The sequence below is a fragment of the Athene cunicularia genome (assembly GCF_003259725.1).
Source record: "Athene cunicularia isolate RWA chromosome Z unlocalized genomic scaffold, athCun1 chrZ_part1, whole genome shotgun sequence".
NCBI classification, from domain to species: Eukaryota; Metazoa; Chordata; class Aves; order Strigiformes; family Strigidae; genus Athene; species Athene cunicularia.
Window position 1 is genome coordinate 12,398,946 of NW_020799142.1, and position 18,949 is coordinate 12,417,894.

Genomic DNA, 18,949 nt, shown 5'->3' on the forward strand with positions numbered 1-18,949 from the left:
ATGAGGGGGGGGCAGGGAATAAAACCAAATTCAAACTAGGGACATCTCACATCTCATCACATCACTAGCTGTGTGGCAGGAGGCGAAGCAGGGAGGAGGCAGGAGCAACCCTTGGGCTGCATCTCTCTTCCTGCTGATGGCTCTGGAAATCACATTCTAGCTGGTTGACCAGGCTCCTGAGGACTGGTCACACATGCACACACCACAGGAGGTAATAAAGTATCATACAAGAATTATAAAAGAAGGAAATCAAATAGCCCTTTTGGGAAGGCCCCTCCAAGTGCTAGAAATGTTATCACTTATTTAATCTCAGAGTAAATTAAAAATATCCATCTTTTAAATCTCGGTGTCTGGAGGTGAAGTGGGAGGTCCACTCTCTCAGGATCCAGGCACTAACGTGTAGACGCTATCTCCAGAGGAGGCTGTCTTACAGAACACACCCACATAGCTGCATATTTTGTTGGTGCTGCTGGGGCAGGGAAGACAGATTTAGTGCATGAATTGATTTGGTGATACTCCTTGCTTCATGAAGCTTGTAGAGCACAGCGCAACTGAGGAGAGACAGTGATTCTAGTGCTGGAAGCAGCAGAACAAGTAGTCAATGAAAATAGAAACTGCTGGAAGAGATGCTCCAGCGGACCCCAGGTAGGTGCCCACTGCCATAGCCCTCGCTCTTGGCTCCTGCCACCGTGCTCCACCAACAGGCCAGGCTGCTCTCATACAGTCTGCCAAACACCTGAGAACATACACACTCCGCAGGAAATACAAGAAAAAGTGAAGGGAATTGGCCAAACTCTCAGATTATAGACTGCTAGGATATAATACAAAAACATTGGAATAAACAGGGGTGGAATTGGCATTCCTGCTTCACAAAATGTGCCAGCATTTCTAAGACTTGGCTGCCTGAGCTTTACCCCTGGTTGCAAACTTCCATATAACTACGGTAATGAGTATTTTTCAGGCCAATAACAATACCTCATGGGATAAAGAGAAGTATTTCCCCATGCAGATTATCTTGATCTCCAGTGCAGTACTGGGTATGTTTTTGTAAGAATGTAGCAATATATTAGCTTTCTAACCTTAAGCTCTACATATACATTACTGAACAAGGTCTGTTTGCACACGCTTTTTATAGCTTGCATGCTTAATTACTTAATGATTTATGGCTGTCACTAAACAGTGCTATTCTGCATTTGAGAGCCTCCAGAAGCAAATGGAAGTGATTTGGAACATCTCCATCTCTTTGCCTGTTGAGGAACAGAGAGGTTCAGAGGTGTAGGTTCTCCTCCACATTCTTTTCATCTGCCTATGGGCATCTACGAAGTCTGCACTCTGTCAAAGTGGAACAAGTGAGTGAGGACACACAGGACTGAGCTAGCTCCTGCTTCACCATATCTGACTTAAGCTTGGCCTTTTCCTCAAGCAAGGCAGGGCCTCTGTCCCCCTCACAGGACTCCTGTATGTTCCTATGTTGTTGTCTACATTTGGGAAAGGGGCAGTCTTGATAAGCTCATATGGTGTCTAGAGGAGCTTTTCATATAGGGGAAGAGTTAAGTTTGTTGTGAAAGTTTCAAATTTCCCAGTATTGGGAGGTTTAAGTCAATTATACTTCGAGTCTTGAAGCACTGACTTTACATTCTGGAAAGCATCAGGAGCAACTACTCTCTTTACCTTACAGCAATTCATTTTTCAGATACTTCAAAGATGTGGCAGCAGTGCTGCTTTTCCCATGCATTCGGGTGGCTCCTATCAAACCAGCCATCACATCCCATTGCGACCTGCATGAACTGTGGCAGAGCTGGGGAAATGGCACCATGGGCATGCAGGCTAGCTGCCCAAAATCTGCATACATGCGCACCCTTCCCTCTCACACACCTCTCTTTGGTGCCACTCATGCCAACATCAGACTTCTGCATAGGAGAGGATCTGTGCATCCAGAGGGCAGACCTCAGTCCTGCAAACTGCTCTGGCAGGCTTCCTTCAGGGAAGGAGGGAGGGAGGCAAACCAAGGGCAGCCCCAGGGGTGAGCTTGCTGCAGGCCAGGCAGCATAGAGCTCTGCCATGCACCATGCCCGCATATGCCTCAGGCATGGATGGGCCTTGTCGGATTTTGCTGCTGGGTCAGTGACCCTCAGTGAGGGGCTTCTGAAGAAACGCTAGATGTCAACTCTCTTCAAACAGAGGCAGTGAAACATTTGGACTGTGATAACATGACATACTTGAAGACTGGTGCAAGGTCAGAGAGCTTATTTGTGGAGGGTTTGTTGGTTGGGTTTTTTTTCCCTGCTATGCACTGCAAAAGTTGTAAGAGTCTGACAAATGCTGTAAGCAGCTCTCTTTCTGTGGTACATACCTCAGGGATTCTCTGACAGAAGGACTCATTATTTCCACCAAACAAGCCTGCTGCAACAGATCAGTATTCTGGTTTACTGGAGTTGGGCAGGTTGGAAGTTTTAAAGCAATATGGATATGAAAAGCAGCTGCATATGTGTGTGGGGCAGGCAGTATCTACAGAACATGCTGTGTCAAGTGACCCCAGGCTAAATTTATCCTTTGGCCCTTCCAAAGCATAGCAACTTCCAGAGCAGACTGAGCATGCATGTGGGTTTCAGAGTCCATTGAAACATTGGCTCTGAGAATGACGGTTTTGCTGTCAGGACCAAAGCACAAGAAGAAGCCCTTGAAGCTTACCGATTGGAAGTTAGCAATGCTGCAATTCATATCCCCAGAGCTGCCAGCAGCCCCTGAGCTGTCCATAAACCATGTCCTGCTGTCCATGTAACCCTAATTTCCTTTTCCTTGTCACCTTAATACAGAGAGATCCAATCCAAATAAATCCCATTATTTTTCTAGTATTAACTCCTTAAGGGTCATTGGGTGTCAACCAAGATAACATGTCAAACATCATAATCTGAGTAGATGATCTGATAACAGCTTGGAGAGGACAAGAGCCACAGCACAATATCGAGAAGTATGCAACCAGTAAATGAAGTACTGTAATGGTGGTAATATTTGGATGGCATATGACTTTTTTAAGAAGGGGTTGCATCTCAGGACTTCCTTGCTCAAATTACCTCAAATTTGACCTCCAATCCATACTTGGAGAGCAACTCTCAAGGGAATTCGGCTATTCAGATTAATTATTTGGGTACGTCCGCATTGCATAACACAACATACTGCATTGCTCCTCAGGCTAACACTGGATGAGCTGGCTCCCAAACTAGAAATGGCACAGCTGCACCAAACAGAAGAGATCCTGCCAATATTCAAATGTGTCTCCATATATGTTGTGTCACTGACGTGAAGGTACAGTCAGGACCCAGCAAGGCACCATACTGCCCTGTACAGACATGCCTTCAGAATACACATAATACTGAGAAATAGTATGCTAACCCTGTTTTTAGCCTGACTTCCTAAGGACATCAGACTTATTTAACAAGTCTTTCTGTCTTCCAATTCCATATCCCTCTCAGAAGTTTTTGAACCTGTTGGCTTCCTTGCCAGCTAAACTGGGTAGGGATGGAGGCAACATGTGTAATGGCACTAGCTGGCTACATAAAAGGAAGGAAACCCAAATGAATCTTCCTGGTAAGGGAAGGGCTGCAGTGTGAGCTCATGCCCAGGGTTGGAGAGCAGGGAGAGTGCTTGGGAGAGAGACCCAGAATAACAGGCTGGCAGTGCACCAGGACAGTTCAGGGTAGAGAGTGCGAATGCCAGCTCCGGAGAGCAGAAGTGGGGAGCTTTGAGCAAAACCACCTCCCACACATTTTAACGTGTTTCATCATCCAATAGCACCATTTAAGATAACAACATCAAAAGGCAAGGCTTTTCACTACTTATTGTGAAACGCAGTTGTATTTTTCATATTGTTTTCACATGGTGCAGAAAAGTTGGGACAGTCTGGTTCCCTAGCTGCCATTGTAGGCTGGTTGAAGTCTCTGGTCATCATGCTGCAGCAGATGGGCCCCAGATCTGTGTGGACCTGCAGTCATGCATAATTCTTAAAAAAATCCAAACAAAATTCAGGGGTTGTGCATTTCCTGTTATAATCTGGGTGATTTATGAGTGCCCGGGCCACTCCTGCCAGGCTGGGACAGGATTTCTGCACCAGAACAGGAAAGGCTGGGTTGTCTCTGGCAGCTGCTTCAGAAAAAGTACAGAGAAATTCCTACTGGATATTTCTAACAACTTCCTAGCAAGGGAGAGACCGAGGCATGAGGAAGCAGGGCTGGTATGGCACCAGCCAGCATGGGTCTGGCAGGACTCATTAGCCCGGCTACAGCACCTCTCCAATGGTGTGATTGCAGATCAGTTCAGAGGCACATCTCTGCAACTGTGAACAGGCACCCTCAGGCTCCAGACAGATGGATAGAGAAACACAGGAGTGTAATTTATGCCACATCTTCTTATCTCCTCTTATTACCACCAGGATGCAAATTACTCATGTTTTTAGTAAGTGATTACCTAAGCATCATATTAATTTTGTTCATATTTCCCCAAAGACATCAGCAATTGTTAGAACAACTTTGACTCAGAGATTTATTTTCCAAGCATCATGGACTATTGACAACTGGGGTGAGGTCATTTATCATTTCACAACAACAATAATCTGGTTAACAAACCAAATTTCTTCCAAAAGAAAGAACCAATAGTAAGTGAATAGGCAGTGACAATCAAAAACCACAAGAGGGTTTGGAGGACAAAGCAAATTTGGTTCAGCCCATAGTTTCAGCATTGCATTCTCTAGAGCTGCCTGACGGTTCATTTGTTCCCATCCAGAATAGTCTGTTATACAAAGTATTATTCAAAGACAGAGGGAGAGACTGCATATTCACAGATGGAAAAGGTCTTGAGGGAGTTCATGTGAGCTTCTGATAGTCCCAGAAAGCCCATCAGAGTGCACACCTCCCACGGACTGCCGCCTTGTGTGAGTCTTGCTGGATGATATGCACACAACTATTTCACTGGAAGGAAAAAGAGGTTCGATGGGAACATTTCTTGCTCCATCCATTTTGAATGCAACAGTAGGACAGAGGGAAGGAGCTCTTGGAGGGCTTGTGAAATCCCCTTAGTGCAGTTTAGAATAACTTGAAGTGTGCCAGTGAAGTAGATACACAGGACTTTTGGCCAGCCCTGGCTCTGCTTTTCCTCATTGCTAAGTGCCCTCCTGGGAAGAAGTAGCTCCTTGAATTCCTGCCTGAGCCGAGGGAGGACCTGCCTGATTCCTTTTCAAGCACTGGGCTTCTCTTAGCTGCAAACCTGAAGCCCAAAGCTGGTAGAAGAAGACCAACACTTGTAATGCCTGTCTTAAACCTGGGAGCAGAAACAGGGCTTATTCTGTAAATAAAGTGAAAATCTTTTATCCTCCCAAGAAACATTCTCAACCATAAGCACTCTGTCTGGGGACAGGCTGATAAATATGACAGATCTCAAACTGACAATTTTATTTATTTGTTTCTTGCAACAGACAGCCTAACACATGAAAGATGAAGCCTGAGCATAGAGCTGCCAAAGGTGTCCAGCACACAGCCCCTCACATGTAAGCACCAAACAAATACAGACCCATACGAGCTCCTCCATCTCCCCTGCAAAATCTGCCACCTTTGGGCTGAATGACACCACCTTGCAGTTCTCCCGTGGAGGCAATCGCTGCAACAGATCTGACGAGGTCCCTGCACAGGACACAGAGGAGTGCACAATAGACCTGCTGCTGAAATAACCTTTACCATGGGGTTCATGGAAAGGAGGGCAGAAGGCACACAGCAGCCATCGGCTTCCCCTGCCTGTTCCCTGGGGAGATGCTGGTCCAGTGGGTTTCCTTGGGGGTGCAGAACCCTTCGCAGTGGCCTCACCCATCCGCTCTTCAGGCACCCAGAAATGCCCCTGCAATCACCTCACACACCTCAGGCAAGGGTTCTCCAACTGGGGGCATTGGGAGAGAGCAGAACAGATGGACTATGGTAAAAAATATGAGGAAAGTAGTTTTCCTCAAGTTTTATGCCTGGGAAGTGCCCCAGGAGAGTCAGGCATCTAAAAAACAGAGCTAAACAACTAGCAAGAATTGCATCCTACTGGTCCCAGAAACATTTTTTGACTGCTAGTCACTCTCTCCCTCCACACAAGGCTGTCCCCAGGCTTTCTCTTGAGGTGACACAATCATTACAAAATAAAAGAAAAAGGGGGCATTGAAAAACCTTTCAAACCAGATGACTAGAGGAAAATGTGTTTCTCTGTTATTCAATGGCCAAACAGTCAGAGCACTTGCTTAGAGACAGAGGAACCATAGCCAGATCCCTCCTCAGCTTGATGGGGTACACCCCAAAAGCACCCTGCAATGCATCTTCCCCCATCAGTGTTTTCAGGAGAGTTGTGGCTTCCTTCCCCGCTGCAGATCTTTTGCTTTGGGTCAATACATATTTTCCAGATTAGAGAGAATGAGGACACCATTCATGCTCATGCCATCTCCTCCTCCTTCAATGCTATCCCAAAAGAGCATCAAAAGAAGACAACACAGACAAACACCAACACCTACACACACATGCTAACACTCTATCACACAGCACCATGCTGCCTGCCTGACGGTTTCCTATTCCTCCCAGGCACAGTTTCCAGCAAAAGTGTCCTGAGCCCTCCCTTCCTTTGGGTACCACCAGCAAGTGCTGGGCGTGACAGGGGTGGCTGTGCTCTCCCCCATGCTTGCTGGGGGGGGACCATCTTCTGGGTGCCTGATACACCAAGTCCCATGGGAAGGGGTGTGGTGAAATGGGCACCACACCATCTAGACTGGGGCAGAGCCACACATGGGAGAGGACAACCCAGTGCCAAGGGATGGGAAATGCTGAAAATTCCACATGCCCCTTGGCTGGAGACAGCATTCCCAGCTCAGAGGATGGTTTATGAATTGAAATGTCAGACCTGGGAGCTGCCTGTGGCAGCCAGGAGCTTTATCTTTTTTTCAGATGAGGTGACCAGTCACTGTAGACTTTTGGAGACTGATATTTCTTACAAGCTGTCTCATGACCATCAGCTGGAGGCAGCATCATCACTGCTAGCCCAAGCTGCATGTGATCCATGTTTAGGATTTCAGGTACTAAACTGCTATAGGTGAACACAGTAAGGAATATTTCTATGATGAGCATAGCAGTCCAGCTAACTCTTTAATTTTTAATTGTTCTATACCTAAGAAATTACTGTAACAGTCAATATCGTATTCTGTGGAAATAGAGTGGCTTCTACATTAAATTAAGAGCCTTACTTAATTAAAGTAGACCTCCTAGAGCATGCTTGGCCTCTGTCTGTGTTGAATGATTTCAATCCCTCCTCTTCACCCATCTGAAGAGTTTAAATCTCAAAACATTTAAGGCCTAATCCAGCAAAGCACTTTGGCATGTGCTTCTGCTGGAACTTGTAGAAAGAGAAAACAATTTGAGTTTTATTTTATTTAGGAGATATTTAGTTGATGTAGTTGGAGAAAGCAACCATTAAAAGAGCTATAAACTTTTGTTCTATATATCTAGATTATATTACTCTAGCATTTGTATCTGTCTAGTTCAGCTGCAGCAGCCATTCTGCTGCACACGCTTGCAATTTGCAAGTTAGATACATCGAGGATGCTTAGGGACAAGGGGGAGTTGTTTAAAAATGCCTGGAACAATTTCATTAGCATAAGATAGTCTTTTCCACTTTTCATGTAAACTGTGGTTGCTGAACTCCCTCAAGAGCAGTTCCTTTTCATTAATAGGTGAATTGTTTCATTTAAACTATGGAGAGATGATGGACTATATATAAGCACCCTTTAGATTATATTTTTTAAGAGAAGAAGTATAACATAACTGCTAACCTCCAGCCAATTGGATTTCTTTGCAATCTTGTACAAACGATGATTTGTTTCCAAGCTGAGATTTCATACATCAATATCCAGCCCCAGGCACAATTCTGAAGCCAAGCTCGAACTTTCTGAAAATGAAAATTCATTATGAAACATAAACAAATCTTTAACCATGACATGGAAAATAGTAACAAGAGCTGAAATCATTCTGCTGTGATAAGAATAATTTTTCTCTGCAATTGAATCATTGTTCTAGACTGAGCATGTGAAAAGAATTAGGTTAACCTTACCTTCACTGTCTTAGATTTGGACAAGTAATTAAAAATTAACAGAAGGTAGACTAAAATTAGCTCAAAATGCCACAGCCATATGATAACCCAGAAATAAAAGCCACAGGCCTGTCCACAGTGATTTAAATTTAAACCAGACTGGGGCTAGACCTAAAATGGTTCCCACTGCATTAACGGCAGGTCTGTCTGCTCTGCTTGCCCTCCTGCTGACTGCTTCTTCAGGAAGCCCTTCCCTCCCTTCCTCCTTCTTAACTCCTCCAGGACCACAGTTCTAAATTTTATCCCCAGACCTTCACAGTCCTGCAAAGACTCAACCCTCTATCTGGCAAAGACACTAACACCATAGCTGCTATGCAGGTGTCAGGCTAGATATAATACCCCTTCACAGCCCCTCTGACTGGTGCTGCAGCTCCCAGTTCAGTGTACTACATCCTGGCTTTGTCCAAGGGACAGACCTGAGCTATTTGTTCGGCAAGAGTGAGTTGCCTCGTTGGGACATGCTGAGATGTTGGTTGCAGGAGCCTGCCTCTCTCCATCAGGCACAGCAGGAGCCTAGGCAGGTGCCACCAGCACCTTCCCACAGTCAGGTCACATGTCTGCCCAAATACCTCCAGAGACAGGGAACGCTGCCTCCAACAGTTTTGGCTGCACAGACAAGATAACAGTTCCAATTGCAGGTGCATATGTGACTGTGGACACTTATTTAGACTCTGGCAGCAAGTCATAGGTGGCCTGCCACTGCCATCAGCAGTAGGGATGGCATCATGACAGAGTGTCCTAGGCCAGTGCAATCCCCGACAGCAAAATGGCTGCTGGTCCAGGCACCACCACAGCCTTGCACTGGCCATCATCTGGTCCACTGGTACCAGGACATGAGCAAGGGTTGCACACCAGGAACATCTAACACCTGCTTGCAGCCTGCTATGCCATTTACTGGTCAGCAGTCAAGCTTCCTTCCCTCATACCCCAACATACTTTGGTGTCAAAAAACAGGGTCTAACATAGCTTTTGTTCCTAGCAGGGAAGTGAGCAGCAGGCAGTCAGGAAGGCATGCCTGTGAGTGGACCAGAGTGTGCCAGATGCCTGTGCTCGTTCATACCCACTCATCCTCCCACAGATGATCAAGAATAGTACCTGATCACATTGCACATGTGGCTTGCCTTTCCTTGGTAAAAGCACTGCAAGTTTCAGCACTAACAATATTTCAAAACCCCTAGTCTCACAAATGGCAGGCTCCTACATCCCTGTGTTTATGAACAGTTAATGCATTCCTCAACAGCAGTCAACAGGACTGGTGTGTACTCAGCAGGATTCATCTTTCAGGGCTGTGAACACATAACTCAGCTGCCTTTTTGTTAGGTAGCCTAGAGTTAGGGATGCCTGTGGGATATTAGAGCAACAGACAATAGGACAGATCCAATTCTGCATCTCCGTTCTAGCCTCAGTCCACTGCGTTCCACATAAGATCCTCAGTCCATGCTGCCTTTCCCTGAGGGGTCCTTCCCCTTCAGGTCCATGACCATACTTCAGAGGAGATACTTCTGCATACTTGCAATGTACAGCTCCAGTTATGCCGGTTCAGAAATTACTCTAACTCTTAAGCTACAAAAAGAAATCCACAGAAACTCAACGTTATATTTCATACTTACAAGATGCAGCACCTTCAGCTTCCCAGAAACTACAGTTTGGGTATGTAGCTAATGTACTGCTTCTAGTACTAGAAAAAAAAGGCCCAAGGAGAAGATATGCAAATCTCTGGGGAGACTTTCCATGGCCCAGGGAACTAGGAAGAGAGGATGGCCAGGCATGCCCTCTGGAGCTGGAAGTGTCATAAAGATGCGTTCAGGAGGTGAAGGACCCACAGAGCACTCAGCAGTCGTGATCCAGGAGCCCATGGAACATGTCACCATTTATCTGGATGAGAAAGGGATGGACACCTGCTTGAAAGTGTTGCAAATATAGCTGGTCTTGTCTAATAGTCTCCAGTTCACACTCTCATTATTTATCCTCTGTCTCTTCCCTTGTACATGCTCCTCTTGCATGTCCTTAAGAGCTAATATTAACTGTGCACCTCAGAGCTGCAGTCCCAAATCATCCTCCAGCCCTGTGAAAAAGCATCTCCTTGGGCATGGCAAGCAGTGCTCAGTAGCTGCATGAAGCCTGGCTCCACTTGTGTCTTCTGCTTCAGCTTGCCTTTCTGGCAGCCAAATAATTTCACCCTCTTGCAGGCTCATAGAAGTGTGAAGACAAGATGATCCAGACCCAGAGCTTGTGGTTGCTTCAGAGCATCCAGAGTGTTGGTGCCTTTGTAATGCTCTGGGTACTGAAGATTTTTACAGCATTGCTGTAGTGGGTTTTGACCTTGCCTTTGTTCCATTTTGTTTGATTTATTTGTTCTTTTGTCCCATGGTTAAACACTTTCCTTTCATGACCTGCTGCACATTTTTAGTTCAAAACCTGAAAAATGGTATGTTTGCCCACTGAGGGAGAGCATGAAGCACTGGGATAATCTTGCCACTTTTTACCCCAGTATAAATGGGAAGTGTCAGCTGTTTTACGGTGTGTGGAAACCATGGGATAGTTTGGGAAGGGGAAGAGAAGAAAATGTGCATGTGACAGGATACCTGGGACGCATACCTGGACACCAAACCTGGGACATGCTCTCACATGCTGGTATAAAGACCTAGAAATACATAATGCCCAGCAAATTTAGTAGGTAGCAATTTCCACTTGGAAAGTGCTAGGTAATAAAGGAATGATGGTTAATGTATTCCCCTGTCAGATCATCTACAAGTCACAGAGAAGGGGTCTGTAGGGGAGCTTGGACTGTAAAATGGAGGGTTTGGATGTCTCTGTTCTGCTGGGTCCTGAGATACAAGAAAAATTAAACCATGCACCCCACCAAACTGCGAGGTCTGACCCAGAGCCTGGTCCTACCCGGAGGACCCCAATGAATGCTGCAGTCCCCAGCGGGTTCCCACCTCCCAGAGCCAGATCTCAGTTGCGACGTGCAGCTGATGCTGGCACAGCATGGACACCATGGCTACTTTGGTTCTTTGAAAGAGTGAGAAAAAGCCACCATTTGCAAATGGCCCCATCACTTCTGCTGGGTGGCATGGGGGGCAATACTGAACAGCAGCACAGGCACTCATATAGGAAATACAGCTCATGATGTATTGTCATTGATGGGCTTTGGCCTGGGGTAGGGAGACCACAGCAAAACTCTCCTCAACTGCAGTGGGAGAGGGAGAAGGGCCAGAGCTGTCTAGAAGAGGTTAAAAGGAGGGGGACACTAGCCATTGTGGCTAAATTGCTCCCATCTCTCACTCCACTTCTCATCACTTAGGGCTTCACCCTAGTAGGAACTAGGCTAAAAGTCAGCCCACGCTGCCTCAGTGCCATTGTTCTCTACCTCTAACATCTACATGGATTTCCTTTTCTGAAATGCAAATCATGTGGCTCTTAAAGCAAGTTATTTGATTTTCTTAAGTGCATTTAGTGCATGACTTAAATCATGGACTTCTGCACTCACAAATAACTTTCAACAAAATTACTGGGTGCAAATGAGGATATCATCTGCAAATGATCAATTACTTGATTTCAGCAAATCACACTGGTAGATGTCTGCGTAGTCTCACTTGAATCCACAAGGAGTTTCAGGTCCAATTATAGGACATATTAAAATTCTAACATGTGAAACAGGAAGCAAAGTAAAGGATGCTTAAGAAATTGGAGACAGCATTTTGTGCGCAGTAAACCAAGTCTGTTGTCCTCTTCACCCATACATGTAAGAACTATTACTACAGCTCATTAAGATAATGGCTCATACCTAGATTTTGTCTTTGCACTTTTTTATCTGTAAATGTGCAAAATAAAGATGTTACAATGCTATAGAAAACTAACTGTACTCTTTCTGTCTGGTTTTAATGCAACTGTGGTTGTCTCGGAAGAGAGTGATATTTATTAGACTATGACTATCTCAGCTAAAGCTCTTCCTTTGTCCATTCTCCTTCAGCACATTGTATTCTCAAGTACTTACACAAACATGCAAGTTAAGGATGAAGCACTACATGTCTCAACGTGTTGATGCATACTAGTACTGAAACAAAGAGCCCTTAAAAACTCTCAAGAGATGCCACTTTTAATTCATTGCTAGATCAATAATCTCTTAAGTGCAATCATTTTTCAAACAAAAAGACGTATTTCTTTGACCTTTTGCTTCGTAGATTATTCTAATAGTGAATACACAAGACACAAAGCACCTTTTCCCATGTCCTGAGACAAAGCCTGAGTCTTCGCAGTTATGGACCTTACAGAATGATCTTTTTTGGAAGAACCCAGTTGCCTCAGTACTGTGCCTCTTCGATTGTTTGTGCTAGAGTGCCTTGGCTGTATGAAGAGTTCTTTTAAAAGCCACAGTAGTACACAAGAGAATCAAATCCTCTGAGTGAAGAATGGCTTATGAAAGGATAGCAATTACTTCTTTCCAAAATATTTTTTGGGGGAAAAAAAAGCCACAAGGTCAGAAGTTTACCTCCAAGTACAGCTTTCTGGCCAAGGACAGTGCAGATTCAAGCCACAGGGATTATCACATTATGCAGTGTGTTGGTGCCAAGCCCAGTAACAATGCCACACCAATCTGACTCCTACCTGTGGTGCTGCAGGTGGAGCTGAACCGTCCAAACAGAGGAAGGAACTGTGACGCTCAGGAATGTGCTGTTCTGCATCACCCCTGCAGCAGGAGTTCACAGAGGCCTCAGAGGCTCTTCGACATAGCTATTAAGAGGCATTTACAAAAATAAGGCATAATCATGTTGCTGAGACTCCTGTTCAAGTAGCAGCTCTCTGTAAACAGCTGCCTAGGGGAGACCTTGTCATACTGCAGCTGTAATAACTAGTACACAGAAAGTGCCAAGTCCAGCCATGGAAATGTTTGTTCACTGATTGCAAAGAATAGGAGGGACACGCACTCACTCTGAACATCTATCTCCCCTTTGAACAACCATGCCAACTACACTGTGAGGCAGAGGTGAGCAAATAACATTTCCTTTTTTTCTCATCAGTTAAAATAGCCAAGGACCCTAAGCAGTGTAGCAGCAGGTGCTGCCTCAATTCCTGCGAGCGAGCAAGCAGCCTCACTGATTGCTTACCAGTCCAGCTTCCCCAGTGATGATGGCCTCTCAAATGATTTTTTGTCAAGGATTTCTTCCCCAGAAAACTTACCATCAAGAGAAAAGACAGCATGTGGGTGTAACTGATTATTTGGAAGTCATTTATAACTCTTCTCCTAGAGGCTTGTGCTGTTGGACTCAAGATACAAAGCAATCCTAGCTCCAGAGATAGAGTAGAAAGATGGCAATATTGCAACTATGCCAATGTTTAAAGTTTTTATATTTGGGAGAAGACATCAAGTGTCAAAATTAGTTTCTTTCACACTTGCCTTGGACTTCCATGTGTGCTTAAGGATTTTCCTTGCTCTGGATATTGCAGCCATGCCCAAATGAAGAAGCTTTTATTCCATTCTTGCTCTGAACACAGAGATGTTCACTCCCTCTCCCTCTCCCTCTCCCTCTCCCTCTCCCTTTATATACATGTATTAAATACACAGTCAAATTGTGGTATCATCTCTGTGATCCTCTGCTGTGACACTCCAGCTGGTACTCTGACCTCAGAAGACAGAAGCAACTTCCTAAGGTGGTCTCATTTGCTCTGAGCACTGCCATCCTTCATCCCAGGTTCTTGCATTTTGTCTAAGCAGGTAAGTGATCAACAGCTTGGTAGGTCAGTCTTTTGATGAAATTTTCTTTAGTCTTCTGAATTCTGATGCTTAATAACCATTCTCTGGCAACTTTTGTCCTTAGTGAAAAAGAGCATTTGTATATCAGGATAGCTAACTCACAATAAAATGTGAACCATTAGATATTTTCCTATTATAATAGCTTGTCCAAAAAAAACCTAAGAGCATGCATGAATTTGCCATGAGCTTTTACAGTAAGAACATGGTACAGTGCTGGAAATGGTTGCCCAGAGAACGACCATCCTTGCATGTTTTCAAGGATCAGCTAGAAAAAGACATGGCTGACTGGTCTAGCATTGGATGACACTCTCATTTTGAGCAAGAGTTTTAACTGGGTGATCTCCAGAGATGCCTTCCAAGCAATATTTCTAAGGTCCTATGAATTTATATGTATAGAAAAGTAAAAACTACATGTACATTGTCTCTATAAGTCTCTATTAGTTATCTTGGCATAAAAACCAAAACAATTTTATTTGGTGGAGATAAACTTGGGCAAGAATGATCAGCCATGTTGAAAGAGTTGTTGTATAGTTCAGCAGCTGTTCTATTAACACACCAAGATGGCAAATGAATAATTGCACCATTTTTATAATCCTGTTCTATCTATGCAGATATTTGATTGTTTTCTAATGACTTTTTAATCAGCTTATGGAAAATAAATTATAAGCAGGAAACCTCAACAGGAACCTCAGCAATAAAGCAGGAAATGATGCATGTCTGCATCCCAGTTTTGCAAAGGAATTTAGCTTGATTTCTTGGATATGATTTCCACTACCTCATGCCTTGCACAAGCATGTGCAAAGTTGGGGCAACAGAAGTGTAAACTCTGGACATTCCCATTTGGAGTCACCAAGAGCTGAACACATCTATCCACATCAACCATGAGAAGGCACAGTCCTCCCCAAAGCAGCATGACTTCCTGTGCCTGTGCCCTGTCAAATTGATGTGCAGGGCTGCTCTGTCTGGAAGGAAGAGCTGCCATACAAAGACAGTGGCCAAGGACATTTTTTCTGATTTCTCAGAAAAAGCACAGATAAATCGTCTCAGACTGCTTTGGCATGAATTTATCCTTGTCTACCACTGAAACTATTACTGGAGATTAGATGCTAAGAAAAAATCCCAAATGAAGGAGACTTGGAAAGTATAGGGGTTTGGAGAATAATTTGCAAAAAAATCCCTTCAGGTAGGCCTTATAAATCCCAGAACCACCAAAATACTTCTTGCTGCTCCAATTCTACATAGCATTAAGGTCCCATCTTACTTTCAGTCTGTCTGAAGGAAGCAGTGTAACTGCAAATAAATGCCACTCAAGAAATGTAAAAGATCTGTATTGAATTGTTGGTTTTTCTAACTCCACCTCTAAGAATAACATTTACAGTAACACACATATAAAGAAACTTCCTATAAATATAACACTAAAGACAATATTTAGTCAGTTATTGAGAAGTGAACAAATAATTTTCCACTCATGTTATTGTAGCCGGTAAAGGTTTAAATTCTGATTCTTATAAAAGGATTTATATAGTGCTGTAAATTTTCAAAGCATATAGATAAGACATATTCCCTGTCAAAAATGTCATGGAAGACAAATGAAAGAGAAGAAGCAGGAGGAATCCTTAAAAAGAATTAGGGACTACAGTCTTGAAAGTGTGTGTTAAAAGGATATCAGTGCTCTGGAAAACACACAGCCTGATTCTTCAGCTTCTTGCATCATCTCATACAGGTACAATACATTTATGAGGGATCTGACTTCTGCTCAACACCAATAAAAGTAGAAAGATCATGCTTCTTTCATTCTATCACAAAAAAAAAAATTGTTTAGAAATTAGCAGCATGTAGAAATCTGACCACTAGATTTGAACCAGACATTGAAAACTGGATATATTCAAAACTGAAGCAAAATCTTAAATATCCTGAACCGGAAATCAAGCCCCAATTTTCTGACAAAGACCATTTCTAAAATGGGCTTTTCCAGAATTAAAAATCAAAATATCATGAAGAGATTCAATCTTGAGAACAGTTTTGGATTGAGACTACTGACCTAGACCAACTATGCTAGAGATTTAAGGATGCCTTCCATGCTGTCCTATGGTTGAGAACTGGGAGCTCAGGACTGCTCAAAGTCACTGAGCTAGCACAAAACACTTGCAGCATTCTGTAGAATTAACACCAGAAATATTTTTTGGAACAATTATATTCAGTCTGTATATCTTCTCCCTTATTCAATTTTGCCGCTGTAGCAGTTCTTCCTTGAAATGCTTCATTTAATTTTAGATTAGTCAGTGCACTGGTAAAACTCTGTTCCATGAAAGCTTGCTTAAAAGTCTCAGCTTTAAAATCTCTAAAATACTGCTGTTAAACTCTGTGATTTATTCCCAGATCCTGGGCTTGGGCCTTCAGCTGGGAAACCTTTTATCCAACTCTCTTGCTTTAAATATGAAACTCTGCTTGTGCAATCACAGTATCTTCCAACAAGAGGAAAGAAAAAGAAAGTGCTTCAAACAAACAAGCAAACAAAGACTGAAAGAGAGATTAAGAGGGAAGAAGTGCCCTGAATGTGCTTTTTCTGCATCCAAATCATGATCTGAAAAACACACTTCAGTTTAAAGCAACCTTTGCAAAACACTTATTTGCAGATTGGCATCAGCAACTTATGGCGAGGATCATATCCGTTTTCTGGTGTATCAGTATTTCCTGAGACTCTGAAGGTCAAAATGCAAGTCTGTGTGGTGGGTAAAAAAATTATAATAAACATTGTCAGAGTCCTTTGGATAGCTCACTTCCTTTATTAACCTTTCTGTCAGCAGGAGCCCTGGCCAGATTTCAGTAAAGGAAAAGATTCAGAATTTCTCATGGGAAAAGTATTGGCTTTTCTGACAATATTAAGAAACAATATTAATATAGTAATAATTCAAATCTGTACACTGGGGCCAAGCTCTTTTACAACTCTGCAGTGATCTCTGAGCTCCTCCGACCCCACATTTTCTGTTGCATGAAGCAAACACCTGTGGGGTTTTGGTGCTCTGCCCTGCTGACATGTGGAAAGTTGAATGACTTACAGGGTGCAAAGCCGTGGTCTCATCCTTTCCTTGACAGGTACCTCCTGTCAGGGAATACTCTGCCACACAATACTCTGCCAGTTCTTCTAACATTACTTCTATTTTCTTGGTCATTTTTTGAGTTTCCCAAGGGTGACAGTGGTGCTGTCTATCTCCCCACACACTGTGCCTTCCAGACCCCCTGTGTTACACCTCAGACTTACCTCCTCAGTGGTGTCTATAAGTGGATTCAACATTTATGACTGGCTTTTAGAGAATTATCTAGCACAGGTAGTCCAGGAAAGATGATGGCATGGCTTGCTTCAGCCCAGTCAGCATGATTTTATCCTGTGCCTTTCTTCTGAGTCTTTGGAAAAATTAGAGGAAAATGTTAGAAGGACAAGACATGCAGAACAAGTAAATTATATCTACCTGGGGCTGAAATATGGACATTCAAAGATGGAGAGGATCCTGGTACACACAGAAATAATCAGAGAGTTAACACTCCAACAGAGCTGGAGTGGTGGGTATCAGGCTGTAAAACTGAAGCAGCTGGTGATACTAGTAGATTGCTGTAAATAACTTTGTCAGCATTTCTAGTCCCCTATATCCCCTGGAATCTTTCTGTAGGATAATGATTTAACTGAAATAGTCCTCAGTCTAGTAGTATTAAATTACAAATACCATTAGTATACATTTGTTAAAATCATAGAATCAGAGTCATAGAACAGCCTGGGTTGGAAGGGACCTTTAAAAGTCATCTAGTTCAAACCCCTGCAATAAGCAGGGACATCTTCCACTAGATCAGGTTGCCCAGACCCCCATTCAACCTGACCTTGAATGTTTCCAGGGATGGGGCATCTACCACCTCTCTGGGAAACACGTTCCAGTGTTCCACTGCCCTCATTGTAAAAAATTTCTTCCTCATATCTAGTCTAAATCTAGCCTATTTCCATTTAAAATCATTATCTCTTATCCTATTGCTTCAAGCTTTACTAAAATGTCTGTCTCCATCTTTCTTCTAAGCCACCTTTAAGTATCGAAAGGCTGCTATAAAGTCTCCGTGGAGCCTTCTCTTCTCCAGGCTGAACAACCCAACTCTCTCAGCATTTCCTCATAAAAGAAGTGTTCCATTCCTCTGATCATCTTTATGTCCCTCCCTGAACCTGCTCCAACAGATCCATGTCTTTCCTGTTCTGAGGACCCAGGTGTGGTCTCATGAGAACAAAGAGGAGAATCACTTCCCTCGACCTGCTGGCCACAAATTAACATTGATGTATTTGTAGGCCAGACACCTGTTAATGTTAAAGGTAAGACTGGAGGAGAATTCAAAGATTAAGTTCAGATTGCAAGGTCAACTCATGGTCTACATGAGTGAGGGCAAAAATTAGCCAAAGTTTAGCTCCTTTTGTTCAAACTTCTGGAGCTGCAAATGACACTTTTCATAATACTTTACAGCAAAACTGGAGCATCAAGAATAGTCGCAAAACCAAGAGTTGCCAATTCTTTTTATTCACCTAGCATTCAAAATGCCTGCACTGTTCCTAAGTGATCAGCCTTCACAGTCAGGAGCTGCTGTACAGAATCTAAGCCAGGTTTGGAAAGGCATTTTTGTGTCTAAAGATGCAGTGAGTTTCTAGCAGGACTTACAAATACAGCAGTCAGTAATTCAGACTGCAACTTGGTATTAAGGGCACCCATCTGCTAGGGTGCTTTTAAAATTCAGTGAAGATGCTTTCTGCATTTTAAGACAAGGTAAATTTGAAAACCTGGACCTTTTACTGTCTGGTGAGATACTCGGTTTAGCAGAGCCTATGGCCAGCACCCATACATTCCTGGGGATCTGACAATGCAGAGCCAAGCTTGGGCTGCACAAAATGCTCAAGGAACCTTGCAGGTGACTTAAAATTACCTTTGGTCCTGGTTTCCAGCTAGTATTCATTTCCCCTTGTTAATGAGTCTTGTAAATGAGACCTGACAGTGCACGTAAGATCAT

General features: G+C 43.6%; 1 long non-coding RNA gene across 1 annotated transcript; it reads right to left on the bottom strand.

Moving 5' to 3' along the window:
- Window positions 1-4,865: 4,865 nt before the first annotated feature.
- LOC113489618 lies at window positions 4,866-17,726 on the bottom strand. The gene is made up of 3 exons (XR_003400068.1): window positions 17,178-17,726; window positions 7,841-7,956; window positions 4,866-5,672 (listed from the first exon to the last, which is right to left on the bottom strand). It is a non-coding gene; the product is annotated as an uncharacterized LOC113489618 (long non-coding RNA).
- Between the last annotated feature and the right edge of the window lie 1,223 nt (window positions 17,727-18,949).